A 27,372-nucleotide genomic window follows, 5' to 3' on the forward strand; every position below is an offset into this window, starting at 1 on the left:
ATGGCTACACTGAAAACTGGGAAGTTTGGTATCAAACTTCTCAGCACAATAAATGCACACTGATGCCAGTGTACATTTTATTGCAAAATACACCCCCGAGGGCACCTTAGAGGTGCCCCCTGAAACTTGATCGACTGTCTGTGTAGGCTGACTAGTTCCAGCAGCCTGCCACACTAGAGACATGTTGCTGGCCCCATGGGGAGAGTGCCTTTGTCACTCTGAGGCCAGTAACAAAGCCTGCACTGGGTGGAGATGCTAACACCTCCCCCAGGCAGGAGCTGTGACACCTGGCGGTGAGCCTCAAAGGCTCACCCCTTTGTCACAGCCCAGCAGGGCACTCCAGCTTAGTGGAGTTGCCCGCCCCCTCCGGCCACGGCCCCCACTTTTGGCGGCAAGGCTGGAGGGAACAAAGAAAGCAACAAGGAGGAGTCACTGGCCAGTCAGGACAGCCCCTAAGGTGTCCTGAGCTGAGGTGACTCTAACTTTTAGAAATCCTCCATCTTGCAGATGGAGGATTCCCCCAATAGGGTTAGGATTGTGACCCCCTCCCCTTGGGAGGAGGCACAAAGAGGGTGTACCCACCCTCAGGGCTAGTAGCCATTGGCTACTAACCCCCCAGACCTAAACACGCCCTTAAATTTAGTATTTAAGGGCTACCCTGAACCCTAGAAAATTAGATTCCTGCAACAACAAGAAGAAGGACTGCCCAGCTGAAAACCCCTGCAGAGGAAGACCAGAAGACAACAACTGCCTTGGCTCCAGAAACTCACCGGCCTGTCTCCTGCCTTCCAAAGAACTCTGCTCCAGCGACGCCTTCCAAAGGGACCAGCGACCTCTGAATCCTATGAGGACTGCCCTGCTTCGACGACGACAAGAAACTCCCGAGGACAGCGGACCTGCTCCAAAAAGACTGCAACTTTGTTTCAAGAAGCAGCTTTGAAGAACCCTGCAACTCCCCGCAAGAAGCGTGAGACTTGCAACACTGCACCCGGCGACCCCGACTCGGCTGGTGGAGAACCAACACCTCAGGGAGGACCCCCGGACTACTCTACGACTGTGAGTACCAAAACCTGTCCCCCCTGAGCCCCCACAGCGCCGCCTGCAGAGGGAATCCCGAGGCTTCCCCTGACCGCGACTCTCTGAAACCTAAGTCCCGACGCCTGGAAAAGACCCTGCACCCGCAGCCCCCAGGACCTGAAGGACCGGACTTTCACTGCAGAAGTGACCCCCAGGAGTCCCTCTCCCTTGCCCAAGTGGAGGTTTCCCCGAGGAAGCCCCCCCTTGCCTGCCTGCAGCGCTAAAGAGATCCCTTGATCTCTCATAGACTAACATTGAAAACCCGACGCTTGTTTCTACACTGCACCCGGCCGCCCCCGCGCTGCTGAGGGTGAAATTTCTGTGTGGGCTTGTGTCCCCCCCGGTGCCCTACAAAACCCCCCTGGTCTGCCCTCCGAAGACGCGGGTACTTACCTGCAAGCAGACCGGAACCGGGGCACCCCCTTCTCTCCATTATAGCCTATGCGTTTTGGGCACCACTTTGAACTCTGCACCTGACCGGCCCTGAGCTGCTGGTGTGGTAACTTTGGGGTTGCTCTGAACCCCCAACGGTGGGCTACCTTGGACCAAGAACTGAACCCTGTAAGTGTCTTACTTACCTGGTAAAACTAACAAAAACTTACCTCCCCCAGGAACTGTGAAAATTGCAGTGTCCACTTTTAAAGTAGCTATTTGTGAATAACTTGAAAAGTATACATGCAATTGAAATGATTCAAAGTTCCTAATGTACTTACCTGCAATACCTTTCAAACAAGATATTACATGTTAAATTTGAACCTGTGGTTCTTAAAATAAACTAAGAAAAGATATTTTTCTATACAAAACCTATTGGCTGGATTTGTCTCTGAGTGTGTGTACCTCATTTATTGTCTATGTGTATGTACAACAAATGCTTAACACTACTCCTTGGATAAGCCTACTGCTCGACCACACTACCACAAAATAGAGCATTAGTATTATCTCTTTTTACCACTATTTTACCTCTAAGGGGAACCCTTGGACTCTGTGCATGCTATTCCTTACTTTGAAATAGCACATACAGAGCCAACTTCCTACAGTCTTGTTTTCAAAAATGCGCAGGTTTGGTAGGTTTCCCTAGGTGCCGGCTGAGCTAGAGGCCAAAATCTACAGCTAGGCACTTTTAAAAAACATGTCAGATTTCAATGTAAAAATGTGATGTGTCCATGTTGTGTTTCCTGTCGCAAGCAAGTGAGGTACCATTTGTATTCGGAGACTTGGGGGGGGGGAACAGAATAGCAAAACAAGTGTTATTGCCCCTTGTCTTTCTCTACGTTTTTTCCTTCCAAATGTAAGACAGTGTGTTAAAAAGACGTCTATTTGAGAAATGCCCTGTAATTCACATGCCAGTATGGGCACCCCGGAATTCAGAGATGTGCAAATAACCACTGCTTCTCAACACCTTATCTTGTGCCCATTTTGGAAACACAAAGGTTTTCTTGAAACCTATTATTTTTTTTTTATATTTCAGTAAATTAATTGCTGTATACCTGGTATAGAATGAAAACCCATTGCAAGGTGCAGCTCATTTATTGGCTCTGGGTACCTAGGGCCTTATTTATACTTTTTGGTGCAAAACTGCACTAAGGCAGTTTTGCCCCAAAAAGTTTTGCACCGGCTTGCACCATTTTTTAGCACCAGCTGGGCACCATATTTATGGAATGGTGCAAGCCGGTGCAAAGGGTAGGCTAGCTTAAAAAAAAATGACGTTAGGCAGTTTTGAGTCAAAATAAATGATTCTGACCAGATTAGCATAATTTTTTGACGCTAAGGGGCGTATTTATACTCTGTTTGCACTGAATTAGCGTCATTTTTTTAAAACTCTAATTCAGTGCAAAACTAACTCCATATTTATACTTTGGTGCTAGACCCGTCTAGCACCAAATTTATGGAGTTAAAGTCATTTTTTGGAAGTGGAAACCTACCTTGCCTTAATGAGATGCAAGGTAGGCGTTCCCGTGCAAAAAAATGACTCTATGGCCTTAACACCATATTTATACTCCCATGTAAAAATGGTGCAAGGGAGGGAGGAAGGGTCAAAAAATGGGGCAAAGCGTGCTTTGCCCCATTTTTTAAGACCTGGGTCAGGGCAGGTGTTAGGGGACCTGTGGCCCTATTTCCATGGTGGAACACCATGGAATAAGCCCAGAGGTGCCCTCCCTAGGCCCTAGGGGCACCCCCACCCACACTAGAGGGACTGCGAGGATGGGGGACCCCATCCCAGGTAAGTACAGGTAAGTGCATTTTATTTTTGAAAGTGCCATAGGGGGCCCTGAAATGGGCCCCCATACATGTCACCGGGTGCAATGGCCATGCCCAGGGGACCCCTGTCCTCTGTGCTGGCCACTGGGGTGGTGTGCATGACTCCTGCCTTTTCTAAGGCAGGAGTCATGTGGCATGGTAGGTATAGCACCATAAAATGACGCTAATCTGGTTAGAGTCATTTTTTTTTACTCTAACCTGCCTAAAGCCATTTTCTGGTGCTAAACCCTCTTCTTCTATACTGCCAGCCCCACCCGACTAAAGTCATTTTTTTAAACTATAGCCTACCTTTTGCACCGGCTTGCACCATTCCATAAATATGGTGCCCGGCTGGTGCACAGAAATGGTGCAAGCCGGTGCTCAACTTTTTTGGTGCAAAACTGAGTTAGTGCAGTTTTGCAGCAAAAAGTATAAATAAGGGCCAATATTTTGTAAGTTTGCGCCACTTTTGTGTCATAAAATGACGTTAATGCAGTGCAAAAAAAGTTTAAATCAGGGCCTTGGTGCTAGATGGGTCTAGCACCAAAGTATAAATATGGAGTTAGTTTTGCACCGAATTAGAGTAAAAAAAATGACACTAATTCGGTGCAAACAGAGTATAAATATGCCGCAGAGTATAAATATGCCCCTAAATATGGTGTTAAGGCCATAGAGTAATTTTTTGCACGCAAACGCCTACCTTGCATCTCATTAAGGCAAAGTAGGACTCCACTTTCAAAAAATGACTTTAACTCCATAAATTTGGTGCTAGAGGGGTCTAGCACCAAAGTATAAATATGGAGTTAGTTTTGCACCGAATTAGAGTAAAAAAAAATGACACTAATTCAGTGCAAACAGAGTATAAATATGCCCCTTAGGGTGCTTGATGAACCTACAAGCCCTATATATACCCCCAACCAGAAGATTCCAGCAGACGTAACGGTATATTGCTTTAAAAAATCAGACGTCGCAGGAAAATGTTACAGAGTGAAACGTGGAGAAAAATGGCTGTTTTTTCACCTCAATTTCAATATTCTTTTATTCCAGTTGTTATTTTTCTGTACGAAACACTTGTAGGATCTACACAAATTTCCCCTTGTTCAATTAGGAATTTTGTCTACTTTTCAGTAATATTTAGTTTTCTGGGATACAGCTTTGGTTTCACACCCATTTCTGTCACTAACTGGAAGGAGGCTGAAAGCACAAAAAATAGTAAAAATGGGGTATGTCCCAGTAAAGTGCCAAAGTTGGGGTTTTCTAATTCAAGTCTGCCTGGTTCTGAAGGCTGGGAAGATGTTGATTTTAGCACCGCAAACCCTTTGTTGATGCCATTTTCAGGGAAAAAAACACAAACCTTATGCAGCCCTTTTTTTCCATGTGTTTTAAAAAAACAAAATGTTTGCTGTATTTTGGCTAATTTCTTGGCCTCCTTCAGGGGAACCCACAAAGTCTGGGTACCTCTAGAATCCTTAGGATGTTGAAAAAAAAGGACGCAAATTTGGCATGGGTAGCTCATGTGGAGAAAATGTTATGAGGGCCTAAGCGCGAACTACCCTAAATAGCCAAAAAAGGCTCAGCACAGGAGGGGAAAAGAGCTGCCAGGAAAAGGGTTAAGAGGGGGGTTTTGGGCCCGCACGTTTATATTTACAAATTAAGCACTGGCTGTACTCCATTACACCAGGTCAGATAAGGGATGTACACCATTGTGGGCAGCTGCTAACCAAGAAGAGTACTGCAATACCAACGCTGGTGTTCCTGGGCTTGTGGGCCACACCTCAATTTTTATATTTTCTATATTTGTTTCCATTTCTTTTATATATTGCATACATTTACAAAATAAATAAATAAATAAGTAAATACATAAATAAACAAACAAATAAATAAACAAAGTGGAGGGTGTTCCAAGGCCAGACCTACTGGCTTTGTCAATGTTTCTTTACTGTGCACCCTAGTGGGCAAAAGATGGGTGAGCGACTCAAGGATTACCTAGGGCAAACGTGAGAGCTCCTTTAGATAAAGCAATTCACAGCAATTCATTTAAGTAAATAAACTGACAAAAGACTACCGACTGGGGAGATCTCAAGCCATCAGATTTAAGATAACAAAAAAGCTGTTAAAGCTAACTAGAACGGCGTTGCTTCTTCCTGTCTAGTCCAAATTCATGTGATCTAGAAGGTGCTTAAAATTTCCGGCTAAACTAAATTGTAAAGGCAACTCACACTGGATGAGCCTGGTAACTTCAACCTGAGGAACGAAAGGTAGCTTTCTATCAATATTTCTGCCTGTATGGGAATAGACTATTGGGTCTGTAAAGGGGATTTTTTTGCAAAATAGCATTATAGCCCGCTGCTGAGGGGCCGAGGGCTATCACAATTGTTAAATGCCCTCTCCTCGCTGTAGGCTCAGCCTTATAATGCGAGAGAGGGCCCCCCACAGCCTGGTGGCTGTAGTGTGTCTAGAAGCTAGTATTCAGATGTTGAACTCTTCCTTTAAGGTTAGCAAACATTCTTTGTGTGACATCAGGGTTGGTATAACATCTTCTTGCTGTTCAAACCTCGTTCTTATTGTCGGCTGTCTCTGACCATCCCCAGGTATGCTGCCAAAGCCGGTGGCTGATGACCTGCGCCAAGGCTACACCTCGGAGGCCCAGACGTATTCCAGTGCAACCATCTATTTCAGGCACGTAGCCATGTTGTGTTGTGTCATAGCGCGATGAGCATCTACTCTCTTCGTGTTTGACTTGTTCTTAACATGCGTGTGGTGACTGCACGGAGAGGGCAGAGAGGGCAGAACATTTACTGCTCCTTATCTTAAGACAGGCAGCAGTGCAGAAAGTAATTATTAGTTGGGGACAGGGCAGGTTTATACTTAACACTCTCCTGGGGGCCTACTGGGGCATATTGGTTTTTGATGCAAAACTGCGCTCACTTTTAGAAGTTTTGATAAATAATCATCAACATGCCAAAAAACCTTTTTGAAATCTGATGCAGGGTACAACAGAAATTCGCGAGAGTATAGTTCTGCCGTAGCCCCTGGTGTCTCCAGGCCCTAATATACTGAGTCTGGACTCAGTTTGCAGACATGATAATTCCTGGTCCAGAGACATTCGGAATTATAGGTGGCAGAATTGCACCTACAGTTATCGCTTCAGGTGAAAGTCTGGCACTCAAAATGTGGGACTTAAACTTGAGAAACAAGGGAAGGCGGGAATTTTCTTTCTGAATCAAGCCTTCAGTACAGATAGTCATTCAAGAACTGGTCATAAGACAATGAGCCTAAAAGAAAATGACTGCTTATTTTGTGGGTTTTGTCTTGCCCTGGGAGGGCCTGTGGAGCAAAATTCTTACTTTTTATATGTATCACGGAATATAGTACCAAGTAGGTGAAAAGTATGTTTGCTCATGCAGAATGTGTGGAGTCACTATACTTTGTAGTTATTGGATAGTCTACCTAGAAGTGGTATCAGGGAGTGTAATCCTTGGTCCTAACGAAAGGCATAGGGAAGGGTGGCTTGAAACACAGAGACCATGTAGAAAGAAGGGTCATTAAAACCACACATACTTTCTATATGTCTTTCCTTTTTAAACATACCGCCTAGAAAACGGAATAAAGCCCAGCTTTTCTACCTGGCAGGTACTTTTAATTCACAGTAAAACCCCTCCAACTCCTATTTCCCATCATTGGGTGTATACCATTCAGTGCTTCCGTGTATCTCACAGGTAGCAGCGTGCCCTGTTGCTTGCGGAACAGAAAGAACCCTCTAATGAAGCATGGAACCAATGGGTAATCCTGGTGGGTGAGGCTTATACAAAAAACGCTTTGCACTTTTTCTCCCTGTAGGAGGTTTAGAACGCACTATGGATTAGGGCTCCAGTTTTTTTCCCGATGTATATGTCACTTAAATCTGTACACTAAAATACACCACAACATCGAGGTTTTCATAAGAAGTGGTACCTGTCCCTCTTACTTGAGTCTACTATATTAACTTTCACTGTGCAGCAATGTCACATCTGAATATATGAAAGTTTAATTTCCACCTTTCTGATCTGCGCCAGCATTTTAAAATATACTATGTTATGGTGCATCTTAGAAGTAGAATACTGTACCTGAACATTTTTGTGACAACAAACAACCTACAAAAGATGATGCATATTAGTCATCACTATATTTACGAATCTACTTTTTCAGTGGAAAAATCTGTGGTTGACAAGCATTTTTGCAAGTTAAAGGTGGAGTTGTAAAAAGATTGTTCTCCAACAGAAAGATGATGACTAAAATTAGCGCACCAGACATGCAACTATTTCTCAAAGATGACTGCTGAGCAGAACGCTAAGATAGGGCTTTCAATGTCAGGAAAATAGTTCAGTCTCCATTTTGAAAGTGGAACACAGGCATTGATTTGGTGAAACATAAAGCAATAATCTGCTCTTCTGATTCACACTTGAAACTGGAGTAGTGGAAGCAGCAAATATAATAAAAAAGAAGTAATGATGGCTCATGTTTTTCAAATGGAAAGGAACCAATCTGCTCTTAGATGATCAACAAACTAAGTTGTTGAGAAAAGGAAGAAAGTCAAATACAAATAAAATCACCTAACTTAACAGCACATTCCTAATGCTTCTGGCAACTTTTGTACAATGCTATAACTGTAACACAGTTAGAGAAAATATCTTCAAACAGTTTATGCAGTTCAAAGGATGATGCACTTATGTTTTCTTCCTCCCATATTTCAGTGATATTGTGGGTTTCACACAGCTGTCTGGTACAAGTACTCCCCATCAAGTGGTCAACTTTCTGAATAAACTCTACACCACATTTGATGACATCATTGATAACTATGACGTGTATAAAGTGGAAACTATTGGAGATGCCTGTAAGTATAGGTCAAAATCCTGTGAATTGCATCAAATGCTCTTGTTTTTTATTAAAAACATAGTTTAATATATGAAATATTTAGAATCTAGTCAAAAACAAGAAGTAAAAAATATATAGATCCAGAGTTAAAAAATGTTCTCATCAGTATATGTTTGTCTTGCAAAATACTTGGAAGGAGATGGTATAGTGAAGAATGTAATACCTGCTGACTGCTACGGGTAAATTTCACTACTAAACTCAAATCCTAAAATATTTAGTAAAGGAGATGCAGAAAACCCCTCTAAAGAAGTTCTAGGCAACAAGCAATATGATTTCTTAATGGGATGGATCTTTCAGAAAAACACATATTCACGAATGAGGTGTGGGTGAGGAATGTTGAAGCCAAAATATTGATTGTTCATAGTATAATGACCAGAATATTGAGGGACAAAATGTGGAAAGGTGAGTATGTATAGATTGTAGTTGGGCCTGGCCCTCTCTGCAGTGCCAGCCTCAAACCTTCACACAAAGGGCACTGATAGTTAGTGCTAAAGTGCTTCACTTAGCTTTCATGGAAATAATATTTCGAACCTTCCAGTGGACATAGCTTGCAACCTTGGCAAATCAGGTAAATGGGATCCCCACTTTGCTCACATCTACATACAATCTCACACACAATCTCACCTACATGCATCAACATAACATTTGGTATTATTTTGCATCTACCTTACTGCCTCTGCAGGTAACATATGTGCCTCACAGCTCTTTCCTGTCTCAAGCAGCACTGGTGCATAAAACTGAAACCTTGAGCTTGCACAGTTGCAGGTGCCAGGTTTCAGTTGTCTGCTTTTCCAACATACATTTCCTAACTCAGTGACGAGTTGGGCAATTGGTTGGGAGCAACATGCTGATTAGCATTTAGCTCAGGGCACTGTAGACCTAAGCTTACAGTGCCCGGGGTAACTTTTAACAGTGACACTTCAGTACATCAAAGATGGGGAGGTCATGAGGTAACCAGGGCCATGAGCCGAGGGCTGAGGCTTCACCAGCCCTAGGCAATCACTGTGTAGACGGGTGAAGTTGCCTTCATGCACTTGTGCCAGCGTTTAGAGAGAAGTGACTGCCTCAGGTTGCTGATCAGTCTGCGGACTGGAATTTTGTATTATACAAACAATCAATGATTAGCTATTACTCAACGCTGGTATACTAAAAATGGGTCAGAAAATTAGGAAGGTTGAGTCCTTCGTAGTAACAATTTACCTATGTTCGGACGCTCTTTAGGCCGATGAATCTTTTGACTAAGTGGGAACTCTCTGTACTCTTAATCGATCAATTTCCTGAAATCAATAATCAATAACGAACATAAGCAATACCTTGATCAACATAGCACTTAACAATTAATCCAGAATACATTTCGGCGAACCCTGACCTTTCAGTCAGGAATAACCACACCAGTTTATTTGCAAAGTTAGTGAATTTATTTCCCTATATTAACAAAGCTAGCACAATATATATGTGTCTCAACACAAAATGATAAACATAAATGAACATTAATAGCTGTCCATAACGGCGAAACAAGTGTAATCTATGTAGCATTTGAATCACAAGGCATTCGATAATGGCAATGCAAAGCACTAATACGATAATCTGTAATGAGCTAATTGCGTACATTTAGTCAGCATAACAAGATCTCAAATTGCATCGTGCGACATATGGAATCCTCATCTAACCTCAAATTAGCATCGGCATGTGGGACTTCATGCAAAAACAATTTAGCAACATTAATTTAGAAAAACTCCTACCTAGGGCTCTTATCAAAATCAGCAGTTGGTTACCTAAAAGAAACACAATGCAATTTTACAATTTCCTTTCATATTTACCAATTACAATCAGCATACAAGGAAGTCTTCGTCTCACAGGTACCGTTCTTCGATCAGCATGGGACGGGACAAATGGGCAGGGGTGAACGGGGCAATTGCCTCACGGCGGCAAAGTAAGACTACTACTTCATGCAAAGGGCATTTCAAAGTTAAAGTCTCTAGGGCAAGAATCATTTAAAGTCTCTTTCTCTCGATTAGAGAAAGTATCAAAGTCTCTCAAAATGGCGTCGCAGCAAAGTGGGCCATAATAGCTACGAAGTCTGCAAAATGGCGGGTATCGAGCTGGTAATGGCTGATAATAGCTACCTTCTTCTCGTGCACCTGGTTTTTATAGACAACAGTTTGAGTCCAGTAGGGTCTCCATTGGAGGGTTCATAGGTTAGCTTCAAATTGTCCAATCAAAAACGACAGTTCTCAAGCTTTTACTTAAGCATACATTATCCTTGGAGATGGGTACGCAAGTTGCAACATTGTCTACCAATTAGCTCACTTTCAGAGCCTCCATTGTCCGCACCTGCAAGTCGACCTTGAATTAAAGAGAAAATATGCCAGGCTGGCACGAAACTTTAAGATAAGCATGTGAACAGTTTCTGTGGAAAAGTACAGCTTCAAGCAGAAATACACGTTTAATAGCACATTGGAAAAATACGAGCATCTAAACCGTGAGACCAGGCCACTAGGCCAAAGCCTCCTCTAAAGTAATGCTAAGCTAACGCATTTCAAACAAGCAAATCGTAGCACACGTTTATGATTATGTCGGATTAGTGCAATTCTAATACACCACGTTACATAAAGCACGCGTATAAATGTTGGCAAACTACTCTGAGGGCACATTTTGTCCCCGTACAATCTTTATTAGTTCGGTTAAAGTCACACGTGATTATTTCACACTACGTTTATGCGTTAATAAATCAAAAACCTTCATTTTCTGCTTCATCAATCCCTCCTCTGATGACTACTTGTCATCACACAAATTAACCCACAAATTTTATTCCATTAAAATTCTGTCAGTTCTCTTTTCCTTTTAGTTCCCCTAGTTTGCGCTTTGTATTCTTCTGCCATTCTTTTCATAATTTTCTCCTCTTTTCTTCTTTTAATTCTTTCCATAATCATTATTATTCCCCTTTTTATTCCCCAAATTCCAAATACACAAATTATCACTATTAAAATTCCCTCTATTATTTTTAACAATATTCCATTCCAAATTCCCCCAATCCAATGTCCCACTGAAGCAAGTCCTTTTCCAACCTTCTCCCACACTCCTGGTTCTTTCAGTTCCTTCAAATCTGCACTTTCTTTTGTTAGATTAGCAAGCATAGTTTTAATTTTCACACTATTGTCAGGTATATAGGTACAACAGTGTCTTGCACCAAGCATTTTGCAAACACCACCATCCTTTGCTAAAAGAATGTCTAAAGCAAGCCTATTTTGAAGAGTCATAGCTCTTTCCGCTGCAAGTTCAGCATCTATCAGGATTATAGCACCTGAAAACTTTGTCAACATGTTATCCACTATAGTAGACAACTTTCTTATTTTGATGGAATTCAGCACAACTCCCAATGAAGGATTCATGGCTCCAAATATATCACCTACCACAGCAGCTGCGGTCTCTCTTTTCTGGATACGATGGGATCCAGATGTCTTTTGAATCATCGATAGGTCATCCAGTTGATAAACCTTTGGGAACACTATACCCAAATAACATCTCCCCCACCATCCCTTTGGAAGACGATAATAGGCATTATACCCACAAATGTAATATACCCCTGGAATGACAGGGTCAAGTCCGTCCATCATGAATGTCCATTTGGCCTTAAAGATAAACGTGTGTTTACACTCACTCGCTCCTACAAAAATGTTGTCATAATAAGATTCACCTCGATATATACAAAACTTCCCTACATGCCAAGCATCTAAAGCAATTTTCCCTTGTGTCTTTATTGCAGCAAAATCATAATTATCTACTGAAGTCCTCTTATGTAACTCCTTTTCTAATTTCGCCTTCATTTGAGCCCTTCTATCATCTGTGCGATCTAAAAAGCTTATTTCTACTGCACTGAGCGAGCAGGTAAGATTTTCCCTATGAGCGTGAGCCGTTTCAAAAGGTTGCATTGGCTCGAAAAATTCCCTCATAATTTTTGCATCCCAATCTTTTGCAGTCTGGCTTAGCTGCGCTATTATAGGAACATAAGCAAAGGTAACATCATAATTTGAGTAAAAATACTGTATGTTAGTTTGACCATAAAACCTAGACATTACTATACTACATGTAATCCCGTATGTAAGAGGCATGTGGTGATATGTCACCCCTTCCTTCACTGATGTCGGTATCTGGGTACACACATAACAATCTTTCGCATCCATTGTCTCAACATATTCTGTTAGTAAGCGATAGAAAACATTATACGAAAGCTCTTTCCTATCATGCAAGAGTCTCTCATCCAGTGCTAGCCTCTTCAATGCGGTTAGTTCAGTGACAGTAACAGGAACAAAGGTAGAAGCCTCAATATTCTCATTCTCACCCTTTCCATGCATTCCAAGCACAATTGGCATTACTATTAGTACACATGTAATTACCAAGCCTATACACACATATTTACAATATTTCTTTCTATTGTTTTGCGTCATGATCTGTATAGAATCAGAGAGCTAGAAGCACCTATAAATGAAACTTATTTAGCAATTCAGTTACAAAGCTGAGCGAGCGCAATGTTCACACCGTCTTCTTCAAGAGGCCAGTCACTTATCGGTTAGCAGCATTTGTCTCAATTCGGCAATAACTCAGTCTTTATCGGTTTAGCAAATGTCTCATCCGTTTTAGCAATGTCTCAGCTGGTTGTCTATTTCACGTTAGATTGTAGCAAGCAATATCATTTATCACCCTTTCAATCAACACTGTCCATAAAACTTTTCTTTTCTATTGGTATCTCTTCCTCTTCTTCGTTCTCGATGCTTAGAGATACAAACTCGTCAGTCCAATCGTCATTGACTGCATATGCCCATTCTGGACCGGAATACCTTCTGTTTGGTATCCTTTTCCTTTTCAATTTTGCTTCTCTTTTCGATTCTGCCTCGCTGGTACTTTCCTCTTTTGTCAAGTCTTTTTCTTCACTCGAGGTTGGTACCACGACAGACACTTCTTTTCTTTTCTCTTTTACTTTTGGCCTTTCTCCGTCGTTCAAACCTTCTCCGGACCTTTGTTTTACTGGTGATATACTTAGTCTCCTCTTTGCACCATGTCCATTTGACGGACCTGCGACCTTTTCTGTAGAGGTTTGAACTTTTTCGTTCTGCTCTGCCTTGTCCCCTCCTTCAGGGGAATCGATCACGTTCTCCTTTTCTTTTTCTGTATCGTCTGTTTCTGGGAAAGCCTTCTTCTGATCAGGCTCTCCTGCTTTTTTCACCTTTTTCGAGCCCTTCCTCACCGTTACTTTCGTCAGGCTCTGTATCACTTTCGGCTGCTTCAGGTTCTTTGTCACCTTCAGCTGCTTCAGGCTTTTTGCTACCCTCAGCTGCTTCAGGTTCTTTGTCACCTGTAGCTTCTTCGTCGCTGTCTGAACTTTCTCCTTGGTCTTCCCCAAGTGAGTCAGACTCTTCGCCCTCCAATAATATCTCTTTCTCTCCTGCTTCTGCCTGTTCGCTTTCAGTTCGGTTTTGTTCTGTCTCAGCACTCGGCACTGTTTTATCAGGCACTGGCAATTTCAGCGCTTCAACTTCCTCATCTGTGGGACACAACACCTTCTTTGTGTGACTGGCGTGAATCCAGTTGGGAACCCCCGCACACTTCACAGCGGTAGTTGTCGTCAGGATCACTTGGAAAGGACCTTTCCAACGGGGTTCCAGGCACGACTTCCTCACGTGCTTCTTCACCACGACCCAGTCACCTGCTTTCAGTGCGTGTCCTGGACCTTGGATCGGTGGCAAGGTGGTCGCTTCCACCTGGTGAGAGAAAGAGCGAACCACGTCAGCCAGCCCTTTGCAGTAGTCTAACACCATATCATCTGTAATATTCAAAAGCGCGTTTGCGGGAACTGCAGGAAGTCTCATAGCCCTGCCCATGAGAATTTCGTGCGGAGACAATCCGTTTTTTCTATCAGGGGTGTTTCTCATTGACATTAGCACTAAGGGCAATGCATCAGGCCATTTCAAATTTGTCGATGCACATATTTTCGCCATTCTTGATTTCAGTGTACCATTCATCTGCTCCACCAGTCCTGATGCTTCAGGGCGATAGCTACAATGCAGTTTCTGCTCAATGTTCAGCGCTTCGCAAAGTAACTTTATCACCTCGTTATTGAAGTGACTTCCCCTATCTGATTCTAAAGAGATCGGGAATCCGAAACGTGGTATCAACTCTCTCAATAATAGCTTGGCAACTGTAAGGCTGTCATTTCTACGTGTGGGGTATGCCTCAATCCAGTGACTAAAAATGCACACAATCACCAACACATATTTCAGACCTCCATGCACAGGCATCTCAATGAAGTCCATCTGCATACGACTAAAAGGCCCGCTTGCCCTCCCAATGTGACTCGCGTTCACAACTGTTCCTTTTCCTGGGTTCATCTGCTGGCAAGTGACACATCGATGGCAAACTGCTTCTGCAGCTTGACGAAATCTGGGGTTAAACCAATCAGTTTTGAACAATCTTATCATGGCATCTCTCCCTAGGTGAGCTTGCCCATGATAGAACCGCGCAAGCTGTGATAAGAGACTGTTTGGCAAAACAAATTTTCCCTCATGTGAAACCCATAACTCGTCTTGTCTCTTTATACATTGTGATTTAATCCAGGAATCTCTTTCATCCTCTCTGACATTATTCTGTAGTGCTTTTAGTTCCTCTATTGTATCTACGACCTTCAAGGCAAATGCTTCAGCTGGTTCGAGTTCTGGCTCACTTATTGAGTTCCATTCATCTCTCAGTAATATACAGTTCAAGGCACAAAATCTTGCGACTTGATCCGCATATGCATTTCCCAGAGAAACATAGTCCTGTCCTTTCGTGTGAGCACTGCACTTTACCACTGCAACTTCGGCTGGCACTTCAATAGCGTGTAACAATTCCCTTATTCTCTCCCCGTTCTTCACTGGGGATCCTGAAGAAGTCAGGAACCCTCTCTGTGACCATAGTTGTCCAAAGTCGTGCACAATCCCAAACCCATATTGGCTATCAGTGTAAATGGTGACTTTCATCAATGCAGACAGTTGACATGCTCTGGTGAGCGCTACAAGCTCTGCTACTTGTGCAGAATAGACTCCTTGGAGCCATCCCGCTTCCAAGACCCCTGTTACAGTGCATACAGCGTATCCTGCTTTCAAAATCCCCATCCCGTCTCTTAGACATGAACCATCAACAAAAAGAATTTGGTCATTTTCATCAAGCTTAGTATCTTTAATGTCCGGTCGAGGTTTTGTGCAAAATTCAGTCACCTGAAGGCAGTCATGCTCGACGTCTTCAGCGTTCTCAATTTCGACATTTTCTCCAGGAAGCAAGGTTGCTGGATTCAACGTAGTGCACCTTTTCAGCTGCACATTCGGTGAGCCCAGAATAATCGTTTCATACCTTGTGAGTCTCGCTCCGGTCATGTGTTGCGTTCGGGAGCGGGTCAAAAGTATCTCAACTGAGTGAGGGACCATGACTGTTACTGGGTGTCCCATCACTATTCCTTCACTCTGAGTGAGGCTGATACCAACTGCTGCTACGGCGCGCAAACACCCTGGGAGTGCTGCTGCGACCGGATCCAAAGTAGCTGAAAAATACGCTACTGGTCTGTTTACGCCACCATGGGCTTGAGTCAAGACAGACAAAGAACATGCATCACGTTCATGACAAAACAATGTGAAAGGCTTTGTGTAATCAGGCATACCTAAACCTGGAGCCCTGCACATGCACTCTTTCAATTCGACAAAAGCATCCATCTCATCTCCTTTCAGCTCAATTTGATCCAAAGCATCCTTCTGGGTCAGTTTCAGTAAAGGCTTCGCTAGAGTGGAGAAGTTGGGGACAGTAGCCCACCATTCCCAAAAACTTCCTCACCTCCCTCCTTGTCTTTGGTGGACTCATTTGAAGCACGCTTGTTATTCTCTCCTTCATTATTCTCCGTGACCCCTTCTCTATCTGGTGACCCAAGTATTTCACTTTCTTCTGACAGAACTGCAATTTGGAAGGAGACACCTTGTGTCCATTCCTTCCCAAATGGTTCAACAGAGCAATGGTATCGGCGGTGCAGTCACTTTCTGTCTTTGATGCAACCAGTAAGTCGTCAATGTACTGTACTAGGGTTGACTCGAATGGCAATTCTAACTCTTCCAAGTCTTTCTTTAGAATCTGATTGAATATTGACGGTGACTCAGAAAACCCTTGAGGAATTCGACACCAACTGTACACTCTGTCTAGGAATTTGAAACAAAAGAGAAATTGGCTGTCCTCATGAAGAGGCACAGAAAAGAATGCTTGTGACAAATCGATGACCGAGAACCATTCGGCATCGCAAGGAGTTTGAAACATTATCACAGCTGGATTCGGTACTACTGGGCAGCATTTGACTATAATGTCATTTATTTTCCTCAAGTCCTGCACGAGTCGGACCTTTCCACTCGGCTTTATTAGTCCCATTATTGGCGAATTACATGGACTGCTTAACACCTCTTTCAGTACTCCTTGTTTTACAAATTCATCAATGAGTTGGGCAACTTTCATGAGGGTGTCTTGTGCCATGTGGTATTGTGGGGTCTGGGGAAAGATTGCATTGGGCTTTACAGTCACTTTCACTGGTTCCACTCCTTTCATCAATCCCACCTCTTTCCCTGTCATGTCCCACACTTCCTTTCCGACTGTCTCCCGTAATTCAGCTGGAATATCTTCTTCAGTTATCATCGGGAAAAGACAAATCAGAGGATACTCTTCATTGACTGTTTCCATTTCATCCCCCTCTACACTGTCCTCTTCTTCCCCATCACTGCTCGTCTGTATCGTTATTCCTTCGTTCGAACACATGATCGAACAACCCAATTTGCACAATAGGTCTCTCCCTAACAGTGCTATCGGGCTTGAGTCACATATCACAAACTGATGCACCCCTTGATAGTTACCGATGCTGACTGGTACCGGATCTGTTATTGGGTTCGTCAGGTGCCTGTTTGCTACTCCCACCACTTGAACTGTCCTCCCTGAGAGTGGCAAATTTGGTACTTCACTGCTCTTAACAGTTGAACGTGTGGCTCCCGTGTCCACCAAGAATGAAACACGATGACCCATTACTCTTCCATCTACGTACGGACCCTTTTGATCAACTTCTAAGGATGCTGCAAGCACACAATCTCCTTCCTCTTCTGAGCTTTCACTCTCCCATACATTGTTTATTCCACTCTCACTGTGTAATGGGAACTGTTGTACGGTGCCATTTGTACTCATTACCTGACCCGAGACCTGTGGAGGAACCATCACTTGCTGCTGACTCATTGGTGCCAAAGGTATTTGCATTTGCTGATTAGGTACCATGGGTAACTGCTGTTGCATCGGCTGCATTTGCGTCATCTGCATACGAGGCATCTGCATCTGCTGCGGCTGCATAGGTTGTAATCCCTGCAATTGATTTATGGTCTGAAAATTTTGGTTTGGACCTCTCATTTTCAGTCCCCTCATTGTCTGAAAGGCATTGACATCATTGTTTTGCTGACCAACACCTACACCTGCACCTGCACCTTCCTGCACCACCATCGGGCACTCGCGTTTCCAATGACCTACAATTCCGCACACGTGACACGGCATCACCTTCTTCATTGCCTGCACACCCGTTACAACAGTGTTTAAATCCGGACCGTTATTCACAAAACCTCCTCTGCCTCTGCCTCTAGCCTGTGGCTGAAACGGCATGTTTCCCTGCAACTGCGGCTGCGGCTGCGGTACCTGCTGTTGGAACCCTTGCATCCCTTGCAAACCTTGCAGACCTGTCTGAGCTGCTTTAAGTTGCATCATCATCACCTTCTCTTTCAGCTTTTTCTGTTTCACCTCAATCTCGTCGCTACAATATTTCGCATAATTCAAGACCTCATCAATCGGTTTCGACTGCCAGCAAATCAAATGCGACTTTATCATCTGACTTATCTCTGGTCTCAACCCTTCCACAAATCTGAACACAAAATGAAGCATATCCTTCGCCTCGATTGTTTCCGTGCCACTGTAATTCTTGAACGCCTTCAACAACCTCTCATAGTAACTATGAATCGATTCTTTAGCCTCTTGGGCAGTTCGATCAATCTTCTGCCAATCCACATTTTTCGCAGCAACCTTCGTCTTCAAATGCTCAATCACCTTATAGTACAAACTCATCACCATAGGTGATGGTGCACCCGTCTCCCTGTCTCTCTCTGGTTCACTTGTCGGCCAACCTACAGCTCTTTTGCAATCCTCCCACAAATCTGCCGGAACCACGATCTCAAAGAGAGTGTTCAGGTCTTCCCAGAGACATTTTGCAAGCTTCACAAACCTATCAGTCTGTTGATACCATTCAATTGGCTTCTCTCTCAGTTTGGGAAAATCATCCGTAAATGACTGAATGTCGCTTCTGTGCCATGGTACATGTATTAATTTTCCCCCTGCTGTCTCCCTCATTGGTAACATGGTTACTGTCTCGCTGCTTTGTGGTCTTTTCTCATTATGCTCTGTAGCACTGTCCCTCCTCTTTTCCTTCCTCTTTACCCATCTGCTTTCCCACTTGTCTAAGCACCTCCACACTTGTGCACTCTGTAGCAATTCTCTAAGGTGTGTCTTCATGCCTGCTGACCTCATGTGTTCAAAATCTGTGGTTCCAAAATCCAACCTGTAGCTTCTGCTCAAGTGTTTCATCTTGTCTATGTCAACCCCGTTTCTGTCAGCTGCTTCCTGCAAGCTCTTATGTACCTTGTTCACTTCCTTCGTAATCCTGGGACATAGATACCTCAGCTCTTCTTCCGTGTAGGACTCTAACCTATTTACACCCATAGTCCCTTCCACCAATTCTTGTGCTTCCATGTTCAACCTGACCCTATTCATATAGTCTTCTCCTTTCCCACTGGCTGAACTTTGTGTGGAATTTAGACTGTTGAACCACTGTGTCAGCTGTTGCGCATTTACCCCCATCAGTGTAGCATTCACATCGACTGCCATTGATGGTTGCGGCAACTTTTCAGCATTCGATGTTAGAGGTATTATCAGTGGGGGACTCGACCTCACCAGTGTAGACTGAGCACATATGGAACTAAACTCCATCAAGGATCCAGATCCATTTGGCTGAGCCGCTATAGGAGTTATCCCTGGAGTGTTCTCTATGCACCTCCTTTCTGTCCCATTCTGCAGTATTGATCCCTGACCGCTCATACCTAAGTTAGGCTGACTGTACAGAGGTACCGGTGGACCTACAGTAATGGGTAGTGATATCGCGTCTGGGTTCTGTCCATTTCCCATGTTCTGAGGCATGTTCATTCCCATACTATGGGTCATCATTGCCGGCATGCCCATCTGACTCCCCGTCATCTGAGCATGTGCGTTTCCTCCCTGCATCTGCTTTTGAGGCATCATAAACTGAGTTGATCCAGCCTGTATCATTGTTGGGTTGTGACCATTCTGTACTCCCCTTACTGTTTGTTCTAGAACCATTCCTCCACTATTGTCACTGCTGTAGTACCCTGGCATCTGCGGTTGATAATTTTCTGCTGGTTTCATTATGGGCACATCTGGATATATTCTCCTAACCTGCGGTATCTGCGGGGTGAACAGTAAACTCGGGTCCTTAGACCCCGATGACGCTCCTGAACTCTGGGTTTCACTGATCTGTACCGATGCCGGAGGGGCAGAACTGGTACTTGGACCTTGTCCATTCTCCGCATAAGGTGGTGGACGGTCGTTCAGCAATTGCATTATTAACTCCTCATCCTCTAACTCCTCTTCTCTTCTCAACTTTTCCTCGTCCTCTCTATCCTTCGAACACTTCCTGTCTGTCTTACAGGTAGCTTTCTTACCTGTCTCCTCTTCTTCCTTAGTAATTGCGGGAAACAATTTTATCCCCTGCAATACATCTGACCTCCACACCTTCTGCGCATTATCCCACCTAGCATCCGCTAGTGTCTTTTCTACCTTCCTCATCCTTGTTTCAAACTTATTTTTCTGTTGCTGTCTAGCCATTAATTCCCAGATCGCTAGAGCCTCAAACTGGGCTGGCCTTGGAGGCACCTTCATGTCATACATCGTGAATCTCAAATTCTCTAGGATCCTTATATTGAATGTCCCATGTATCGGGAACGCTACGCTCCCATGTTTCTCTGTCAGTTTGTGCCATTGCTTTAGCCAAAGACACGGAGCTACTCCTTTTTCCTCCATTACAATGTAAGCTGGTGTGCCCTCGGGCGGCGTCTCCTCTCCTACGCTCGCTTTGATGTAAGACTCCCCTTTCATCGCGCTCCTAAATGCTTTAAGGAATTTCATTTTCTCGTCTTTATTTCACAAAGTTTATGATCAATAGGTCACTTTTATTCCACAAAATTTGTAATCAATAGGTGACTTTAATTCCCGGAATACTCTTCGCTTGCCTTTCCCCTTCCAAACGAGCCCCACGGACTGCGTCCAATCCGTGCGCGACCCTTCTCTCCAACCAACCTATCCCAGCGCGGCTCCTAGTGACGTCACACTCACACACACTGCGGCTGACAAAGCCTCGCGGCTAGTCTTCCTTCACTCAGCTCCTCCCGTAACAACTTCTTGCATGTATCGCGAGCTACCAAAAACTAAAACAGATCTGTCGGTTTACTACAGGAAGGGTAACACAATCGCTTCAGGACCTTAGGGACCTTTCACTAGCCTCGGCCGCTATTCCGTCTTTCTCGGTCCCCACGTTCGCAAGCAAATCTGACCCGCAGACCTACTCTCAACTTGTCAATGATCTGTTCTAGTGCACTTAGAATCTTGTCAAAGCCCGAAGTCGAAGTTTCTTTCACTCCCTAACACACGTACCGACTCGTTGACCACGCCCGATCAACCTACTAAACCGCCCAGACCACAACATAGATCAACATACTCCGGAGTCTCTTGACCTCGCAGGGCCCGTCTCAACAACAACAACCACGTGGACCTTTTTATGCACAAAGCGCCACACGCACATGAAGTTCGACGACTTCCCTACTCTCACACCCGGAGCCGCACCTCCGCTATTTCCATGAAGTTCGACGACTTCTCTACTTCTACACTCGGAGTCGCACCTCCGCTATAAAAATCCCTCGCACCCTTTTCACGCACCCTGCGGCAATAAGCTGTGCAAGCGCAAAACCCTAACATCACTCATGCCATCACTAGTACCGCCAACGCTGTTTCCACACCTCCGTTCTCTCCATTCGCAAGCTCCGAGATCCCGGGAAAGTCGCGGTGGACCTAACCCATCATCATTCTGTCAATCAGTTTTATCCAAGAAAAATCTAATCCAACTTCTCGAATGGGGTCTCAAAATGCGTAACCGTTAATTCAACACCATGTACTTTAATAGTACAGGGTCCCAAAAGACGTAACCGTCCTCTGCTACCATCTACTGATAGAGCGAACCGTAGTAACAATTTACCTATGTTCGGACGCTCTTTAGGCCGATGAATCTTTTGACTAAGTGGGAACTCTCTGTACTCTTAATCGATCAATTTCCTGAAATCAATAATCAATAACGAACATAAGCAATACCTTGATCAACATAGCACTTAACAATTAATCCAGAATACATTTCGGCGAACCCTGACCTTTCAGTCAGGAATAACCACACCAGTTTATTTGCAAAGTTAGTGAATTTATTTCCCTATATTAACAAAGCTAGCACAATATATATGTGTCTCAACACCAAATGATAAACATAAATGAACATTAATAGCTGTCCATAACGGCGAAACAAGTGTAATCTATGTAGCATTTGAATCACAAGGCATTCGATAATGGCAATGCAAAGCACTAATACGATAATCTGTAATGAGCTAATTGCGTACATTTAGTCAGCATAACAAGATCTCAAATTGCATCGTGCGACATATGGAATCCTCATCTAACCTCAAATTAGCATCGGCATGTGGGACTTCATGCAAAAACAATTTAGCAACATTAATTTAGAAAAACTCCTAGCTAGGGCTCTTATCATAATCAGCAGTTGGTTACCTAAAAGAAACACAATGCAATTTTACAATTTCCTTTCATATTTACCAATTACAATCAGCATACAAGGAAGTCTTCGTCTCACAGGTACCGTTCTTCGATCAGCATGGGACGGGACAAATGGGCAGGGGTGAACGGGGCAATTGCCTCACGGCGGCAAAGTAAGACTACTACTTCATGCAAAGGGCATTTCAAAGTTAAAGTCTCTAGGGCAAGAATCATTTAAAGTCTCTTTCTCTCGATTAGAGAAAGTATCAAAGTCTCTCAAAATGGCGTCGCAGCAAAGTGGGCCATAATAGCTACGAAGTCTGCAAAATGGCGGGTATCGAGCTGGTAATGGCTGATAATAGCTACCTTCTTCTTGTGCACCTGGTTTTTATAGACAACAGTTTGAGTCCAGTAGGGTCTCCATTGGAGGGTTCATAGGTTAGCTTCAAATTGTCCAATCAAAAACGACAGTTCTCAAGCTTTTACTTAAGCATACATTATCCTTGGAGATGGGTACGCAAGTTGCAACATTGTCTACCAATTAGCTCACTTTCAGAGCCTCCATTGTCCGCACCTGCAAGTCGACCTTGAATTAAAGAGAAAATATGCCAGGCTGGCACGAAACTTTAAGATAAGCATGTGAACAGTTTCTGTGGAAAAGTACAGCTTCAAGCAGAAATACACGTTTAATAGCACATTGGAAAAATACGAGCATCTAAACCGTGAGACCAGGCCACTAGGCCAAAGCCTCCTCTAAAGTAATGCTAAGCTAACGCATTTCAAACAAGCAAATCGTAGCACACGTTTATGATTATGTCGGATTAGTGCAATTCTAATACACCACGTTACATAAAGCACGCGTATAAATGTTGGGAAACTACTCTGAGGGCACATTTTGTCCCCGTACAATCTTTATTAGTTCGGTTAAAGTCACACGTGATTATTTCACACTACGTTTATGCGTTAATAAATCAAAAACCTTCATTTTCTGCTTCATCACATGTCACTGCCTCTGGTTGCTGTTCGACCTAAGGATTGTCATTTTTTGATTATAGTAACAGAGAATAATTGGCTATTACTCACCATTCGTATAATAAAAGCAGTTCCGAAAAAGAAGAGCGAGAAGACCCAGCGCATATAAGTGTAAGCTGTAACTGGGTCTGCAACCTCGACCGTGTGGCACAGTTTATCTCTTAATCTGACATTAAATCCTACTTTGCTGAAGCAAATTTCAGCAGACACTTTCAAGCACTAGTCTGACTGATAAAGCCTTCCTAGCTTCCACCTCAATTCGCAGGTTATTGGCTTACCCCCAGCCTCCAGGCTCATTAAATGTCTAAACTACAACAATAATAATACAAACTGAAATTACTACACTGGCACCTCCCACTGGTATATGGCATATGTATCACCTTAGTTACCTCTTGAATCATCATCAGGGCAGTAATCACAAATGTAGGATTCTACCCTACTTGGCCAAATGATCGTCATAACTGACGGCCAACAAACAACACACATTTTTGCTATTGGCAGACTGGAAATAATAAATGCAAAAAGTGAAAAAATATATTTTTCTTTATGCACTAAAGATTAAGAATAACATTCCTGAAATGTACTCCACTACCTGGGGAACAAGTTGGAAATGTCCTCGATCAACAGGAACTTACTGTATGTTCTTAATCACAGTTCACACATGAAGAGAGCCTCCTTTAATGAGTATATGATCTTGAACAGTGACCTCACCATTACATGTGCAGCACTCACTGATTCCCAGTTAGGTTCATTTTGTGGAAGCATCATTACTCAAATCATTCAACCAAAAAACCTCTCTGGTTCTCTGACACCCTTAAGGAATCAAAGAAAACTTGTTGTACCCTCGAGAAAGCCTGGCGTAAGGACCACAGCGCAGACAACATGACTGCCCTCAAGAACGCTACCCGCGAACACCACCACCTGATCCGCGCAGCCAAAAGGAATTTCTTCACAGACAGACTGGACAAAAACAGCCACAACAGCAGAGAACTCTTCAACATCGTAAAAGAGCTCTCCAACCCCAATGCCATCATGCCCTCACAAGACCTGTGCAACTCCCTCGCCACCTTCTTCCATCGTAAGATCACCGACCTACACGACAGCTTCGGACATCAGACCCAGCCGACCACCACTGAACCCACACCCCCAGCCATCACCCTGAACGCCTGGACCCACATCAACACAGAAAAGACCAAAACCACCATGAACTCAATCCACTCCGGTGCCCCCTCGGACCCCTGCCCACACTTCATCTTCAATAAAGCCAACGACATCATCGCCCCGCACCTCCAGACCATCATCAACTCCTCGTTTTCTTCTGCCACCTTCCCCGAGAGCTGGAAACACTCTGAAGTCAACGCCCTACTGAAGAAACCTACGGCTGACCCAAGCGACCTGAAGAACTTCCACCCCATCTCGCTCCTCCCCTTCCCTGCCAAAGTCATAGAGAAGACCGTCAACAAGCAGCTTACCAACTTCCTTGAAGACAACAAGCTTCTCGACCCCTCTCAATCCGGATTCCGAGCCAACCACAGCACTGAAACCGCCCTCATCTCAGTCACAGACGACATCAGAACCTTGATGGACAACGGTGAAACAGTCGCCCTCATCCTCCTCGACCTCTCGGCTGCCTTCGACACCGTCTGTCACCGCACCCTAATAACCCGCCTCCGCTCCACCGGGATCCAAGGCCAGGCCCTGGACTGGATCGCCTCCTTCCTCTCCCACCGCTCTCAAAGAGTCTACCTCCCTCCTTTTCGCTCAGACCCCACCGAGATCATTTGCGGCGTCCCACAAGGCTCCTCGCTCAGCCCGACACTCTTCAATGTCTACATGAGCCCCCTCGCCGACATTGTACGCAAACACAGCATCATCATCACCTCCTACGCCGACGACACTCAACTGATACTCTCCCTCACCAAGGACCCCACCAGCGCAAAGACCAACCTGCAAGATGGAATGAAGGACGTCGCAGATTGGATGAAACTCAGCTGTCTGAAACTGAACTCAGACAAAACGGAAGTCCTCATTCTCGGTAACACCCCGACCGCCTGGGACGACTCCTGGTGACCCCCTCAGACCACGCACGCAACCTCGGCTTCATCTTTGACCCACTTCTCACCATGACCAAACAAGTCAACGCCGTATCCTCCTCCTGCTTCCTCACCCTCCGCATGCTCCGGAAGATCTTCCGCTGGATCCCCGCCGACACCAGAAAGACCGTGACCCACGCCCTCGTCACGAGCCGTCTGGACTACGGCAACACCCTTTACACTGGGACCACCGCAAAACTCCAGAAACGTCTGCAACGAATTCAAAACGCCTCCGCCCGCCTCATCCTCGACATACCCCGCAACAGCCACATCTCCGCCCACCTGAGACACCTGCACTGGCTTCCCGTCAGCAAAAGGATCACCTTCCGTCTCCTCACCCACGCACACAAAGCCCTCCACAACAAGGGACCAGAATACCTCAACCGTCGCCTCAGCTTCTACGCTCCCACCTGTCTTCTCCGCTCCACCAGCCTCGCTCTCGCCGCCGTCCCTCGCATCCGCCGCTCCACGGCGGGTGGGAGGTCCTTCTCCTACCTTGCAGGCCAAGACATGGAACACCCTCCCCACCATCCTCAGGACCACCCAGGACCACTCCGCATTCCGGAGACTCCTCAAGACCTGGCTCTTCGAGCAGCAGTAACCCCTTCCCCCTAGCGCCTTGAGACCCGCACGGGTGAGTAGCGCGCTTTATAAATGTTAATAATTTGATTTGACTTGGTGACTGTAGAGCTTCATTCCAGTAACTGGTAATCATAACAGAAAGTCACTATGGCTCATATTTATGCTTGGTTTGCGCTGAATTAGCGTCATTTTTTTTACACTAATTCAGCACAAACCTAACTCCATATTTATACTTTGGCGCTAGACATGTCTAGCGCCATGGCTATGGAGTTAATGTCGTTTTCTGGACGTTAACACCTACCTTGCATCAATGAGATGCAAGGTAGGAGTTCCCGTCCAGAAAAGGATGATATGGCCTTTGTGCCATATTTATCCACCCTACTAAAATCCAGCACAGGGGATGGGGGCCTTAAATAATGGCGCTAAGCCTGCTTAGTGCCATTATTTAACAACTGGGTATGGGCAGGCGTAAGGGGACCTGTAGGCATATTTCCATGGTCAGAGACCCTGGAAAGTGCCCACAGGTGCCCTTCCCTGGCCCCAGGGACATCCCCACCCACCCCCACCAACACCAGGAGGACACCTAAGGATGGGGGACCCATCCCAGATAAGTACTGGTATGTATATATTTTTTTTTATCATACCCCGCTCGGGGGCCCTGACTTGGGGCCACCTGCACAGCACTGGCCCTAATGTCCCCTGGGCATGGCTATTGGGGTGGTGGGCATGGCTCCTGTCTTTTTAATTAAGACAGTAGCCATGCCTATGAGCATTGTTCGGCAGAAAATGGCGCTACACATCTTAGAAGCAGGTTTTCTGCCTCTCAACAGTGAAGTGCCATAATTCGGCGCATAAGCCCTGGTTTCCCCTACTCCTCCCCCGCCCTGTTAGCGAACTTTTGTATTAGTGCCAGCTTGCACCATTCCATAAATACGGCACCCGGCCGACGTCTTGGAATGGCGCTAGCGGGCGCTGTACTTTTCCACGCAAAACCGCACTAATGCAGTTTTGCGTGAAAAAGTATAAATCTGCCCCTATCTATTTCATTACACTGGCCATGATATAAGTACTGGTAAATAGTCTCAGCTTCGCCCCACATATTACTGAGAAGTATTTAAAGAAGAGAGCAGCCATTTAGGTTGCAAAATCTCACTGATTTGCCCAACTCTCCTAAAATAATGTCTGTCTTCTACCATCTTGTTTTTCCAGTCTGTTAGGGATGTGTCCTCCCAATGCACAGAATGTGTTTAAAGCCACCACAGCACAACATTTGTCCCCTGGGCATGGCCATTGAGGTGGTGGGCATAGCTCCTGTCTTTTTAATTAAGACAGTAGCCATGCCTATGAGCATTGTTCGGCAGAAAATGGCGCTACACTGCTTAGAGGCAGGTTTTCTGCCTCTCAACAGTGAAGCGCCATAATTCTGCGCACAAGCCCTGGTTCCCTGTACTTCTCCCCCGCCCTGTTAGCG

The sequence above is a fragment of the Pleurodeles waltl genome, chromosome 4_2, assembly GCF_031143425.1.
Source record: "Pleurodeles waltl isolate 20211129_DDA chromosome 4_2, aPleWal1.hap1.20221129, whole genome shotgun sequence".
In the NCBI taxonomy this organism is placed as follows: Eukaryota; Metazoa; Chordata; class Amphibia; order Caudata; family Salamandridae; genus Pleurodeles; species Pleurodeles waltl.